This window comes from Lipotes vexillifer, unplaced genomic scaffold (assembly GCF_000442215.2).
Source record: "Lipotes vexillifer unplaced genomic scaffold, Lipotes_vexillifer_v1.1 scaffold944, whole genome shotgun sequence".
NCBI classification, from domain to species: Eukaryota; Metazoa; Chordata; class Mammalia; order Artiodactyla; family Lipotidae; genus Lipotes; species Lipotes vexillifer.
Genome location: NW_006785040.1, coordinates 51,141 through 66,425, shown reverse-complemented (window position 1 = coordinate 66,425; position 15,285 = coordinate 51,141). Strand labels below are relative to the sequence as shown.

General features: G+C 42.7%; 1 protein-coding gene across 1 annotated transcript in view; it reads left to right on the top strand.

The window, feature by feature from the left end:
* RNF32 (ring finger protein 32) overlaps positions 1-15,285 on the top strand; it is a 36,623-nt gene that overhangs the window by 15,364 nt on the left and 5,974 nt on the right. The window lies entirely within an intron of this gene.

The window sequence follows — 15,285 nt, the reverse complement described above, 5'->3', positions numbered from 1 at the left end:
AACTAGAGAAAGCCCGCACACAGCAACAAAGACCCAACGCAGACATAAATAAATAAATAAAAAATTTTAAAAAAAAAAAAAAAAAACATCCCCTGAGAAATGGAAGGGAACTTAAAAAAAAAAAAGAAAAGAAAGAAAGGCCCACAGTGCTACCATTTGATTGAGGACCTCCTGGGGTCACCAAAATGCAAGCGTTTTAGAAATAAATAACTTCAGTTTCTACCCTTTCTTTTAACCATTTTTATCTGTACTTTTCGGCTTGTTTGACAACTTTCTGTTACATGCCTCATACAGAAAGGCCGGGCCCAGAGGAAGGAGCGGCTACCCGGGCCGCAGTCCCCGGTCTGCCCTCCCCAGCTCTGTGGCTTCAGGCCAACAGCTGCAGCTGTGGCCTCAGAGTCCGCGCCTGTGATGTGAAGACAGTAACCCCTCCCTGCAGAGCTGCTCCAGCCCTGAGCCTTAGCACACAGTGGGCACCGGAAGATTTGTACTTATGACAAATGTTAACATATTGTTCAAGTTAGTCTTTATGCTGTTTTAGAGTTAGTGCTAATAGAGCCCACGTTTCTTCAGGACGGCACTGTATGAGAGTAGGCTATTCTGACGATGTGACCCTCAAATCACTAAGATAAAACTCACAGTCACACTTCCCTGTTACAGTTATTTGTGGAAGCATCACTCACACATTTATTTCGATCTTTTCTAAACATACCTATTTTGGGGGCTGTACTCCCCTGTGGAACAATAAGTGATAGAAAAGTACCCTTCACTGTGTGCGGGATCCCCTTTCTTCCGCTGTATGACTTCCGTTGGCGTGTGAAGCGTAAGGACCTTGGCCCCGTGCAGCTGCCGTCAACACATCATGTCGTCCGACCCCCGGCCTGACCTCGGGCCGCCGGGCTGCTGTCTGTGCGTCTCCTCCTCTGGCGTCTTGCAACTTCGCCCACCTTCTGTGTGCCGGGGTGGGAGGTGGGAGGGGCTTCTTCACAGTGTCCCAGGACTGCGCGGGAGTCGTAAGAGTAAGAGGATTTAGGCTCGACTCTAAAGCAGTGCGATAATAGATTTTTTTTTTCTAATACCCTTCCTGATCGCTTAGGTAACTGTTCCAAGCAAGGTGGCTATCAGTATGTGCAAAAGAAAATCAGAATCATGGCTTATGTGATGTCTGTGCCTCAGACTTAGCAAGAAAATATACTTGATTTGCCCTCAGGAGTAGGAGACCATTAAAGGCAGTATGTGAGCAAATGGCCTTAAAATACTGTGGATCTCGATGACGGAGGCTGAACAGTGGCTTCTGTGGCGCCGGCCGGCTGGAGATGCCCACGATGCTGTCCCCTGTCCTGGCTCTAGGAGGCGCCCCTCTGGCAGGGTGGGCAGTTCCTGCAGCCGCTCTGGCCTTTGGAGAAGTCGGGGGCAGAAGCAGGGGGGTGAGAGGCTGTGATCGAGAATCTGGGATTCTACCTTGTTTTCTCCTAGTCATTCACACCCCTTCCAGCAGGACGGGGTGCGGAGGACGTCTGGGACAGGGGATGGGGTCACCTGTTCTGTTGCACTTCTGATCATTTAGGAAATGACTCTTGCAATTTGATGATTTTTCCTACCTTTTCCAACCTGATGGAACTCACATGCTGAGCTATAGGCATGATCTAGGAAGCGTTAATCCACAACTTTAAAATGCCAGTGTGCTTTGATGGAATTTGAAAGATGATTGAACTAGGTCACTGAATTTCATTTTACCCAGGATCCTCTAGATATCTCCAGGCTGTATAGATGTACACAAATGATAGTTTGAGAACTATGTCAGTAAATTACTATAAGCTATTGGGTGAACAACTGTCGAGGAACTGGATTTTCACACAATCTCAAAGAATCATCCCACACATCAGTGAGAATTTATAAAAAGAATGAGAAGTCTGTACACTGGAAAGGTCTGGTAGACATCTTCGCAGCCCAGTGACCGCCACTAGCTGCACAGAGTGACCCACGGGTCCCTAATGTGCACGGGGAGCACTGGGACCGAACACTGCCTTTGCACTTCCATACCAAAGCTGCTTCACCTGAACCCAGTTGTGAGGACACATGCAACCAGGCAAATCCGAAGTGAGGAATATTCTGCAAATCAGCTGACTTCAATTGTAAAGTGTTATAAAGAAAAGGAAAGGAATGTTCTGGAACAAAGATGTCTGAGAGATATAACATTTAAATGTAATGAGAGGTCTTTGGTTGGATCCTGGATCAAAACTAAATGTAAAACCAGTGCTATAATTGGGATATGTGGGGATATGAACATGGAACATATATTATACAGTAGTCATGTGTCAGTTGTGTGTTCACTGCAGTGTCACTGTCAGGTACAGTGTCCTGGTTCTCAGAAGTCACATGCTGAAGGATTTAGGGGTGAAGTGATGTCTGCATCTAACCCTTAAATAGATCCACACACTCACATGCACACACGTACATCCGAAGAGAGGATGCAAATATGCAGTGAAATGTTAACAATTAAAATGTAAAGACAGGGCTTCCCTGGTGGCGCAGTGGTTGGGAGTCCGCCTGCCGATGCGGGGGACGCGGGTTCGTGCCCCGGCCCATTGGGTTCTCGTGGTCAGGCCACTCCCAGGATACAGAGCTACACTTGCAGGTACAGTGGCAGTGCTGGGCACACAGGAACCGTGCACATAGCCCTCATTGCTGAGCACCCCCAGCTCACATGTCGCTCAGGGCTGACACAGAGCATCTCAGAGCAGGACGTGAACTAACAAACAATAGCTCTGACAGGTCTCAGACATGGGTGGGGGGAGGGTCTAAACGAAAATGGAATTCACTCCCGACACCGGAATATATTCCATACAGAACAAAGAGTTAAACATGAAAACGTAAACAGAGTAATTTTAGAAGAAGGCACATTATAGAATAAATTCCTCATCTGGGAGTGAGAAGGACCTCTCTGGTAGGATCTGTAAAACGATAAACACACACAAACCATAAAGGAACGGATTGGTAACTACATACAACTTCAAAACATATGTATAGGGAGAAAAAATTGAAAGACCAATGACAAATCAGGAAAACATATTTGCAATTCAAAGGACTAGAAGCAAATTTCCTTAATATGTGACAAGCAGTTTACAGGACTACGGATACGTGATTACTATATAAAAAGACGCTCAGCCTTACTCATAGTTAGATTAAACTAAAGCAAAAATAAGAACCTATTTCACCTATTAGATTGGCAAGAATTGAAAATTTTGATGATAATTATCTAGAGCTGATAAGAAGGAGGGGGAAATAGACAGTCTTATAAGCCATCCTGCTGGCTGACAGTTCCCTTTGATCCCTTCTCTAGAAATTTACCCCCCAGATATGCTCATAATGTTTTCTAACATACATTCATGAGTATGTTAACTATAGCAATGATTATAAAAGAGGAAGAACCATAAACAACCCAAGAGCCTGCCACCAAGGAAGCATACATACAATTATTTCTTCACAGCAATTATGAAGACCAAAGTGGATATATATGTGGTGATATAAAAAGATTTCTTACAGGGACTTCCCTTGTGGTCCAGTGGTTAGGGCTCCACACTTCCACTGCAGGGGGCACGGGTTCGATCCCTGGTCAGGGAAATAAAATCCCGAATGCCACGCAGCACGGCCAAAAAATAAAAAAAAAAAAAGATTCTGTACAAGTCAGGAAAAGGCAACAAGAAAGGATAATGAGCAGAAAACGTACGATGATAGGATAACAGTTACAACAAACAACGATTGAGATAAATTTCTGTATTAACAGATTCTTGAATTACACTGAAAAAAATCTGCTAATAGCTGCTTATGGGAGATTTGAACCAAATGAAACAAAAATGTTCTACACAAAGACATGCTCAAGAATAAATGAGAAATGTACAAACAAAAGAAATAAAATAGAAAATCACAATAAAATAAATGAATTTTAAAGTGTATTTGGGAATCTAGAATCTAACATACACTATTCTGGTGTTCATGACACTGCTATTCTGTGGTACATAGCTAAAGCTGTACTTAGAGGACATTAGTGTCAAGTACATTTATTATTGAACAAGAAAGATGAAAGAATAATGAACCAACCATTCAAATCTTTAAATGTAGGAAGTAGAAAGTATAAAAATAAAATAAGTAATTTATTAGGATAAAAGTAAAACTGGTAAATGAAGCCAATTGCTGGTATTTTGGAAAAGAGACACTATAAGATAAACAGCTCATCAGAGTTTAAAAAACATTAACAATGAGGTGGATGGACCTAGAGTCTGTCATACAGAGTGAAGTAAGCCAGAAAGAGAAAAACAAATACCATATGCTAACACATATACATGGAATCTAAAAAAAAGAAAAAATGGTTCTGATGAACCTAGGGGCAGGACAGGAATAAAGACGCAGATGTAGAGAATGGACTTGAGGATATGGGGAGGGGGAAGGGTAAGCTGGGACGAAGTGAGAGAGTGGCATTGACATATATACACTACCAAATGTAAAATAGATAGCTAGTGGGAAGCAGCCGCATAGCACAGGGAGATCAGCTTGGTGCTTTTTGACCACCTCGAGGGGTGGGGTAGGGAGGGTGGGAGGGAGAGGCAAGAGAGAGGGGATATGGGGATATATGTATACGTATAGCTGATTCACTTTGTTATACAGCAGAAACTAACACACCATTGTAAAGCAATTACACTCCAATAAAGCTGTTAAAAAAGAAAAAAAAGCCTTCCAAAAAAAAAAAAAAACAGGAACAACTATGAGGTAAAGTCTCATCAGGGTTAAAACAAATTAGATAAAGCAGAATGCAGATACACAGAATGGGAGGCATAATCACATATGTGGAAATTATCTCTAAATTATAAAAAACTATTGTATACAACTTTGCGCTGTTAAATCTGAAAATATAATTGAAATTACCTCCTATAAAAATAACAAACATAGAAAGAAATATAAAAATGACTGAGAAAGGGGTTTCCCTGGTGACGCAGTGGTTATGAGTCAATGCAGGGGACTCTGGTGGGTATGAGCCCTGGTCTGGGAAGATCCCACATGCCTTGGAGCACCTAAGCCCGTGAACCACAACTACTGAGCCTGCACTCTAGAGCCCATGAGCCACAACTACTGAAGCTCGCATACCTAGAGCTCATGATCCACAACAAGAGAAGCCACCACAATGAGAAGTCCGCGCACCGCAACGAAGAGTAGCCCCCACTCGCTTCAACTAGAGAAAGCCCGTGCGCAGCAATGAAGACCTAACGCAGCCAAAAATAAAATAAATAAATTTTAAGAAAACGACTGAGAAAAATTATATTAAAGCATCTCAATCTTTACTGGAAATATATTAAATTTAACAGCCATTCCTAATAATGACAGCAAACTAGAACTAAATGAAATTTTCTTGTCTCAATAAAGACTATATATCAGAAACTAAAAACACATTATTTTAGATAGCGAAACCCTAAAGATGCAAAATAGGTTACCCAGAATCATACTTTGGCCATTCCTTGCCCATGCAATAATACAAGAAAATAAAAATACAATGTGCGTGCATTATATAATCCATATTTATTATCTATACACATGGATTTTAAATCTATAAAATCATTTGAAAAATTATTAGAACTAAACCACTAGATGTTCAAATTCAAGATAAATATGCAATAATAATTGCATCCTGTGTAGCAACAATAATCAGATATAAAATGCAATGGAAAAGGATCCCTTTCATAATAGTTAATACCTAAAAATAAACTTACAAGAAATATACAAATACTGATAAGGAAAAGTTTTTCTGAGGATGACACTGGCAACATGGCCAAATAAGTTGTCCCTCACTTGTATTCCCCCTAACCAGCAACATAGCTTGGCATTCATCCATGGACAAAACTGCCTTAGTGGGAGCTGTGGGATCCAGCACCATAAGCCAAGGGACCCGGGAGGGGTCTCACCCACCCAAGCGTCATGTCACAGGCACACACACCTTGGTCCAGGCTATGGACCCTGAAGTGGCCCTTGAACCTGCTCCAAGCTGCCCCAGCCCCTCTCACCTGCAGCCTGGGTGCCCCTGGAGAGCACTGCCTTAGACAATCACCTACCAACAAGAAAGCCTTTGTGGAAGCCCATGTTTCCAAAGGCAAAGTTCCAGCACACTGTTGGAACAACAAAAAAAAAATACAAGTTTGGACACATTGGAGAGGGAAAGAAGAATAGCCTGACTTTACCCATGTCACCCTCCCCCCAAGGAAGCACAGCTCAGGGCCAAGTGATTTCTCCCACAGGGGAAAATGAGGGCATGTGAGTAAATGCCTGGCTTCCCCAGCCATGTGGGACACTGCCAAAGAGGCTCATCTTTCCCTCACCCCATCCAGAGTACTGAATCATGAGCCACATGACCGGGGATGGAAAAGACTGGGGAAGCAGTAAATAGGACTCTCAGAGGACATTAAGGGGCTATGGATCCTACCGACAGTGTTGAGGACTCCATCAAGAAGCCCACTCAGGAGCCTTTGGGGATGCCTCTCCTGTAGATCCCTCTCCTGGCCCCAGCACTCCACATGCCTCGCCCACACCACGTGGCTGGCTCCCTGGGTGCACCCCGATAGTGAGAGCCAGCTTTGGCAGATAGCTAGTGAGCATGTGCAGAAAGCCAGCCCAGGTCTGCAGGCAGGGAGGCACCACCAACTTGAGCTCCAGCCTCACCTTGGGAAAGCAAAGGAGGCTGTCAGCACCTAGCCTGATGTGTTGCAGGATTGAGAGAAGGCACACATGCTTGGAATTCTGCCACAGAGGGAGCAAGGAGCGTGGAGCAGGCATATCCATAGACCATCTGAGAAGCCTCAGTATCCCAGCAGGGCTGGTGGAAGGGATTTCTCTCCGGAAGTCAGTCAGTAACAACTGGGGGAGGTGACTGCTTCCTCAGAGGCAAAGACAGCAACACAAGACTGCAAGGAACATGAAAATCAAGGAAATATGACAACACCAAAGGATCACACTAATCTTCCAATAACTGACCTCAAAGACATGGAGATCTGTGATTTACGTGATAAAGAATTCAAAATAAATGTTTTGAGGAAGCTCGATGAGCTACAAGAAAATACAGAAAAACCATTCAACGAAATCAGGAAAACAATACAGGAACAAAATGAGAAGTTTAACAGAGGGGCAGAAAAAATAAAGAAGAACCAAGCAAATTCTGGAGCTGAAGTATACAATGAATGAAATGAAAAATTCAGTAGAAAGCATCAACGTTAGAATGGATCAACCAGAAGAAGGAGCCTGTGAATTAGAAGACAAAACCTTTGAAATTACTCAGTAAGAGGAGAACAAAGAAAAAAGAAAGAAAAAGAGTGAAGAAAGCATATGTGATCTTTGGGATACAGCAGAAGAAACAATTTGTAAATTAATTAGAGTCCCAGGAGAAGACAGGGAGAAGGAGGCAGAAAGGATATAAAGAAATAATGGTTGAGAACTTCCCAGATGGGGGAGAGATTTAGATATCCAAGTGTATGAAGCTCATAGGTCACCAAACAAACTCAATTTAAAGAGATCTTCTCCAAGACACATTACAGTAAAACTCAAAGACAAAGAGAGAATCTTAAAAGCAGCAAGAGACAATAAGCTTGTAACTAACTTAACAAGAAAATGCCCATAGGCTAACAGTGGATTTCTCAGCAGAAACCTTACGGGCCAGAAGATGCCCAAGTGCTGAAAGAAAAACACTGCCAACCAAGAATACTCTATCTGGCAAAGATGTCCTTCAGAAATGAAGGAGAGATTAAAGACTTACCCAGACAAACAAAAGCTGAGGGAGTTCATCACGAGAAAGGCTGAAAGGAGTTTTTCAGGCTTAAAGGAAAGGATGCTAATGAGTAACATGAAAACATATGAATATATACATCACACTTGTAAAAGAAAGTACATAGTCAAATTCAGAACATTCTAATTTTGTAGTATTGTGGTGTATTAACCACTTAACTCCCTTATAAAGGTTAAAGGACAAAAGTATTAAAAATAACTATAGCTGCAATAATTTGTTAATGAATATACACTATAAAAAAGATGTAAATTGTGACATCAAAAACACAAAAGGGGGGAGTAAAAGGGTAAAGTTTTCGTATGCAATCAAAGTTGTCAGTGTGAAATACACTTATACCTATACGATGTTTTATGTAAGCCTCATGGTAACCACAAAGCAAAACCCTACAGTAGATACACTAAGATAAAGAGAAAGGATGAGTGCGTACCACTCTGGAAAGTCATCAATTCACAACGGAATGCAGCAAGTGAGGAAGAAAGGTACAAGGGAACTACAAAACAGCCAGAAGACAATAAGGTGGCATTAGTAAGTCCTCACCTATCAGTAATTACTCTTAATGCAAATGAATTAATTTCTCTAATCAAAAGGCACAGAATGACTGGATAGATAAAAAACAAAACTCATATGCTGCCGACAAGAGACTCACTCCACCATTAAGGGCACAAATAGGCTCAAAGTGCAGGGACAGAAAAAGATATTCTACTCACGTGGAACCCAAAAGAGAGCAGGGGTAGCTATGCTTCTGTTAGACAAAATGAACTTTAAAGCTGTAACAGACAGAGAAGGTCATTATATAATGATAAAGTGATTAATTCATCAAGAGGATATAACAAAAATTAACTCAAAATGCATTAAAGACTTAAACCTAAAGCTTGAAACCACAAAACTCCTAGAAGAAAGCACAGGGGCAGGGAATTCCCTGCCAGTCCAGTGGTTAAGACTTCGCCTTCCAATGCAGGGGACGTGGGTTCGATTCCTGGTCAGGGAACTAAGATCCCACACCGCAGGGCAAATAAGCCCGCACGCCACAACTACTGAGCTCACATGCCTCAACGAGAGAGCCCGTGTGCCGCAAACTACAGAGCCCATGTGCTCTGAAGCCCTCGTGCCACAACTAGCGAGACACTTGTGCACCACAACTAAGAGCCTGCATGCTACAACTAAGACCCGATGCAGCCAAAAAAAGAAAAACAAATAAATAAAATAAAATAAATATTAAAAAAAAAAAAAGAAAGAAAGCACAGGGGAAAATCTTGACAATGGTCTCGGCAATGATTTTTGGATATAACACCAAAAACACAAGCAACAAAAGCAAAAATAAATAAAGGGACTACATCAAACTTAATAGCTTCTGCACATCACTGGAAACAGTCTACAAAATGAAAAAAGACAACTTACAGATTGGGAGAAAATATTTGCAAATCATATATCTCATAAGGGGTTTTTATCCAAAATATATAAAGAACACATACAACTCAATAGCCAAAAAACCCAAATGTCTGATTAAAAAACTGGGCAGAGGAGGTGAATAGGCATTTTTCTGAAGACATAACAAATGGCCAACAGGTACATGAAAAAGGTCTTCAGTATCACTAATCATCAGGGAAATGCAAATCAACACCACAATGAGATATCACCCCACACCTCTTAGAATGACTGTCATCAAAAAGACAACAAATACCAAGTGTTGGTGATGTGGAGAAAAGGGAGCCCTCCTGCACTGTTGGTGGGAATGTAACTTGGTGCAGCCTCTATGGAGAACAGTATGGAGGTTCCTCAAAAAATTAAAAGTAGGACTACCATATGACCCAGCAATTCCACTCCTGGGCATCTGTCCTTCCAAAGGAGATGAAACCAAGATCTCACAGAGATTTCTGCACTTCCATGTTCATGGCAGCATTAGGCACAGCAGCCAAGACACGGAAACAACCTAAGTGTCAGTCAACAGATAATTGGATAAGAAGATGTGGTACATCTACAATGGAATTCAGCCAAGAGAAAGAAAGAAATCCTACCATTTGCAACAACATGAATGAACCTTGAGGACGTTATGCTAAATGAAATAAAGCAGACAGAGAAAGACAAATACGGTATATGATTCCACTTACGTGTAGAATCTAAAAAAGTCGAACTCACAGAAACAGAGCAGATGGTGGTGGCCAGGGGCTTGGAGAGAGGGGTGGGGGGAATGGGGAGATGCCGGTCAGAGAGCAAGCTTCCAGTTAGGAGATGTCCTAATGCACAGCATGGTGACTACAGTTAACAGTATGGTATTATAGCCTTGAAAGTTGCCAAGAGATCTGAAACGTTCTCACCACAAAAAAGAAATGGTAACTGTGTGAGATGATGGGGGTGTTAACTAACCTTCCAGTGGTCATCGTTTCCCAACATATAAATGCATCAAATCATCACATTGTACACCTTAAACTTATACCATGTTGTACATCAGTTATATCCCAGTAAGGTTGTAATGAGGTAGAACATCCTTGTTAAATATCAAAATATATATAAAATTTTGGTAACTAAGATTCTTGTGAAATGTTCGATGAACAGGTGATGAACCAGCAGAAAGTCACCCACCTCAGTGCACAGGGATTCTAAGTCTACAGTAAAGGACACATATGAGATCAGTGAAGAAAAAGATTGAGAAAAGCAATTAACTTATGCATTCATGTGAAGGAGAAAAATAGACATTACTTCATACCTTATCCTCAAAAAAGTTCCACATGGATTAATTATGTAAATACTTTTTAAGTGAATGAATAAAATTAGTAGAATACAACATAGATGCCGTACTGGGCACTGAGCTCTGCCCGCGCTCTGGCAGGGGGAACGGCCTGGTGACCCCAGTGTGAGGTGGAAGCTTCAACGCTGACGCTGCAGGTGGAGCGAGGGGTCAGCGGCCCCCACCTCGCCAGGCCGCTGTGCAGAAAAGCACTGGACACACTGACGGTCGACGAGGCAAAGTGACCACCTTCACTTGGATTTTTAGTAACAGTGGAGCACTGGCTTATACATACATTAAGACACATATATTATTTAGGGGTTTCGGCTATTGTGGTTTTTAAAAGATGTAATCCTGTGAGTAGAGTAAGTGTTTCACAGTGCAATACTAGAAGAGCCTTATGACAAAGAATGTTAGACATGAAACAACCACGGACCCTGAGTTAGTGAAGAAAGAAATCGTCATCCAGAGGCGCCTTTAGGAAAGACTTTTTTTATCTTAGTTTAACAGTATACCCTATTTTACAAAAAGAATTAAATAGCATTTTTCTAATGATAGAAACTGAATTTTATTCAGTTCATCTAGGAACAAACGTGTGTTTCAGTAAAAAAATAAGTTTGAACTGATCATTTTCCTTTAAATACCTGTAAAAATACTTTAACTTAAGCTTGTCAGTATAATGAGGCTTTAAAAATCTAGAAATCACAGATTAAGATATTTAAAATAAAAATATAACTCTTGGTCCTGGATTCTCATTATATTCATCTTTACAGTTTTTCAGAGCTAAACATGTATCCTGAAGCCCAGCCTCAGAAGAATTAGGGTCTGTAGGTTTCCTAGTAATAGATGCAGTGAAAGATAAATTCCAAAGCCAAAGTGAACAGTGAGTTTATCAAGGCTCCTTTGGGCGGGAGACTAGCTTCTGTGACAGGGACATTCCAGGAGTGCCAGGTTTCCTGCACAGGCCTGCCTTTCAGCTCTGCATTTTGACACCCGTGTCTTCACCCCGTCACCCTCCTCACAACCTAAATGTGCAAAGAACTTTAGATCAGGGTACTATGAGGGATCCAGTGTTTGAATTTTAGAAATTGGAGTGTTTACAAAGCAAAATGTGCAGTGACCACAGTATCAGATATGGTAAAATTCTTCATTACCTGTGGAACAACAGTTCTTGAATCTGGGGTGACGTGCAACCACCAGCCACATTTCTAAGCTGTATCTCCATACTCACCACTGGTGACAGTTAAAGTAATGCAAATTCATCTTATGTTTAGTCTAAACAATTGAAATTGCCAATTTTGTGTGATACATCCCACTGCCCAAGGCAGATAGAGAAATGTCGGATCTACCACCTCATTAGTCAGTGAGACCAAGACATTGCAGCAGCTTCTGCCTTCTCCCCCAGCAGCCTGCTGCAATTCTGTACTCCAGTGGTCTCCAGACCTTTGGAGTCTACCGATGGTCAAAGAGAGACTCAGGGCTCCAACAAGGTCACTGCCAACTTTCAAAACCTTTCTATTTTGCCAAGTAAGAGTTAAAACCAAGCATCATACACCATCAGAATCATCTCATAAAAGGAGGACTATTTTTCAACACCAGGAAAGTTGGAAATACTTGACCACACACTAAAGGATATGCCTTTACACTGAACCATTTAGCTTCAAAAAATTTCACTCCACTGAATTCACTTATTTTCTTTTCTGGCAGATGGGTGAAAACTTCTTTGTCATACTTGGGAACCACTGGTTTAATTACCTTCAGGGAAAAGAAGTCTAATCAACAGAAAAGAAAAGCAAAGAGGGATAATAATGTGATATTTTTAGGCACAATAAATGAGGAAGTGCTTGTTTCCTTTAAAGTTTCAAGATCTCACCAAGATGGATATGTTTTTAATACTCTAGATTAGATTAGCTCAGGCCATTCTATTTTTATAAATTAATCTATCTTACTTGCAAAAGAACTGTGGCCTTGCATTTTCACTCTTCTGTTGCGGAGGGGATTAATGAAGTCTTTTCTTACCTTAGTTTTCCTGCATCTACTGGGTCTTAACTAATTAGTAGAATACAGAGGTCATCTTTCTACAAATAGTCATGCTTCCATATGCCGAGGATTTCTCTTCGCAGGTCTGCCTTGCTTTGAAATATCACCGGCACATTCCTAACAAGACTGAAGCAGAGCACAGTGAAGTTGTGTTACACTGTAGGTTCTTTTAAATAGACGGCAGTCCCGAGGTAAGAACTGCGCGGGTCAAATGTTGCGTTTTGTCCCCACAAGTAAGTGTCAGAAAGTAACCTTGAGTCAGCAGCGCCTTTGTCATGGAGGGCGCTGGGGCCGTAGGGATGATCCAGGAGGCCTGGTGCGCTCCTGCGTCGTCTGGTGAACTCAGATCAAAGCCGCCTGGAGAGGTCACTAGAGCTGCTGTGCTCATACCTGTCACCAGTGTGTACAGAAAGCCCAAGTGTTGCCCAGAATGCAGTGGTTGGTCCTTGAATGCCTTTGATCCTTATCTAGAAATTCTGCTAGCATATGTCATATAATTGAGGTATGGCCTTTTATTGCTGCAATTAAAACTTTTCAAATGCATTATACTATCTCAACCCAAGCTAAAAGTCCTGACCATTGTTTAAAAAGTGAGGTTAGGGATTTGTCAGATGCTGTGGTTGACTTTAGGGGCTGCCGCTCCCACACCCTCCCGCAGGAGATTTCTCTTACTTTTTTTCATTTACATCTCGCCAAACAGCATAATGGTCTTAAAGTTTGTTTAGTCCTTTGGCTTCCTTTATCACATAGAGATGGCAAACATTCTGTTGCTAACTTGAAGTGGCTCCAAGCAGCAAGATGGGGAGGATATTAAACCAGTAAAAGCTTATCAACTGATTCATTGATATGCTGTAAATTCCAGGCTTTTCACTTTGCTTTTGAGGGCGGCCATAAGTCAACACATTAGTAAGCAATTGCTGACATCAAGATGGATGCTGAGAGGGGCCTCCTGGGCAGACAGAGTTCACCTGGGCACTTTTGTTAGTATATTTTTTTTACTGTTTAGCCAGGATGTACTTGTAAATGACCAGTAATTGCTTTATATATCAATAACCTGAATTTGTAATTACTTAATTTATCAAATATCTGACAGGTGAGACTTAAAAAGAAAAATATAAGAAGATATTCATTTTTTTAATTGAAAATTTTATGTATTTTGTCCATAGAATTAATATTAACCACTAGTTTGAAAACTAGACCTCGATCGTGTTTGCGTGTGTGGCGCTTGCCTTTTCAGTCACTGAAGGCCTCTGACCCGTGTGACAGCGAGGCAGTAAATAGGAGAAAGGATGCTAATCACACAGAAATTTGACATTTAAGGAATATTTCATAATAGCTACACTTAGGACATGGCTCCGACCTGGCCACGGCAGGTAGTCCGTAAATATATACTGATTTAAGTTTTAAAAATATCACCCTCGCTAACTTTCCAATACTTGAAGCACAAGAGTAAAGACAGTCACATCAGTTCACTTTTAGAAATTTGCCATAAATATATACTGAAGGATTTTCGGTATGTTCATTAACAAGTTAACGTCAAGGTTATAATAAGAAGCCAAACATTGATGCCTCACTGAATCTTGACACGGCAGGTTCCTTCAGCATCATTCCACGCAGACACTGTCCTTTTTCTTAATCCCCACAAAGGAACTTGTACTGCAGTCCTTTAGAATATGCACATTCGGGTATGTATGTGTCTCCATTTCTAACCTATTGCAAACTTAAAGTCGACATTTTTTACTGAAGGCCAAGGGCCTCGCCAAGATGAATCTAAGGAACGAGGAGATAAGAAATACACACAGGAAAAAGGTATGAGCACCCAGCCGGTGACAAGTGTCAAGCGAAGGGGCCAGAAGTGCTCTCTGGGCGTCCGGAGAGAGCGCACGTCCAGCCCAGGCGCGGGGGACGCACGGCCGTGCAGAGGTCGCAGGGCCGGAGGAGCATGACGGTCATTCGTGGGCTGAGTGAGTCTGGCCAGACCGGAAGACCCCTACGGCAAAGTAGTGCCTTTCCTGAGGAGCGGCGGGGGCGAGGCCCGGGGAGAAGCTGGCATCAGCGATGGAGGGCGAGGTGGGGACGGCAGTGTCCCCTGCAGGCGGTGAGGGCGAGGGAGCAGCTGGGGGCGCCTGGCCTACGCCTGCCCGCCCCTCCTCTGCCCCTGCACCTCGCTGTCAGACCCTCTCTTCCGCACCCTCTCCCGGCCCCACCCCGCCTTCCTGCTGGGTTGGGCGCCCTGTCGTTAAAGGAACAAGATGTGCCCCGGCCCGGGCCCGGCCCAGGCTCCTCTGGGACCCGTCTATGCTTTCTATCCCTCACCCTGCCACAGCTAAGCGGCAGGGTAAAGGCAAAATTACTTAGCTTAGGTTGAATAACCTGCATTTTAAGTCTTTAACCACCACTGCATATAAAGGGGATTGCTATTTTTCTCATTTACGACATGCTTTCCATTTAAGCCGAGAAAGAAAGCATGGTCGTTAACGAGTGTGAAAGAGATGCCAGGTGTGGCGGACAGGAAAACACAAACGAGCGCACCTGTGTCCGGCACTGACCCCGCACCTCGCCCGTTCAGAACGTGGTTCCAGGTGGGGAGCGGCTGTTTTCAAGCGGCCTCCGCAGACCCGAGCATCGCCCCGGAGCCCCTGCCTGCTTCCCCACCAGACTCACGGCCTCCTCTGGGTGCGCCCCACCTTCCTGGAGG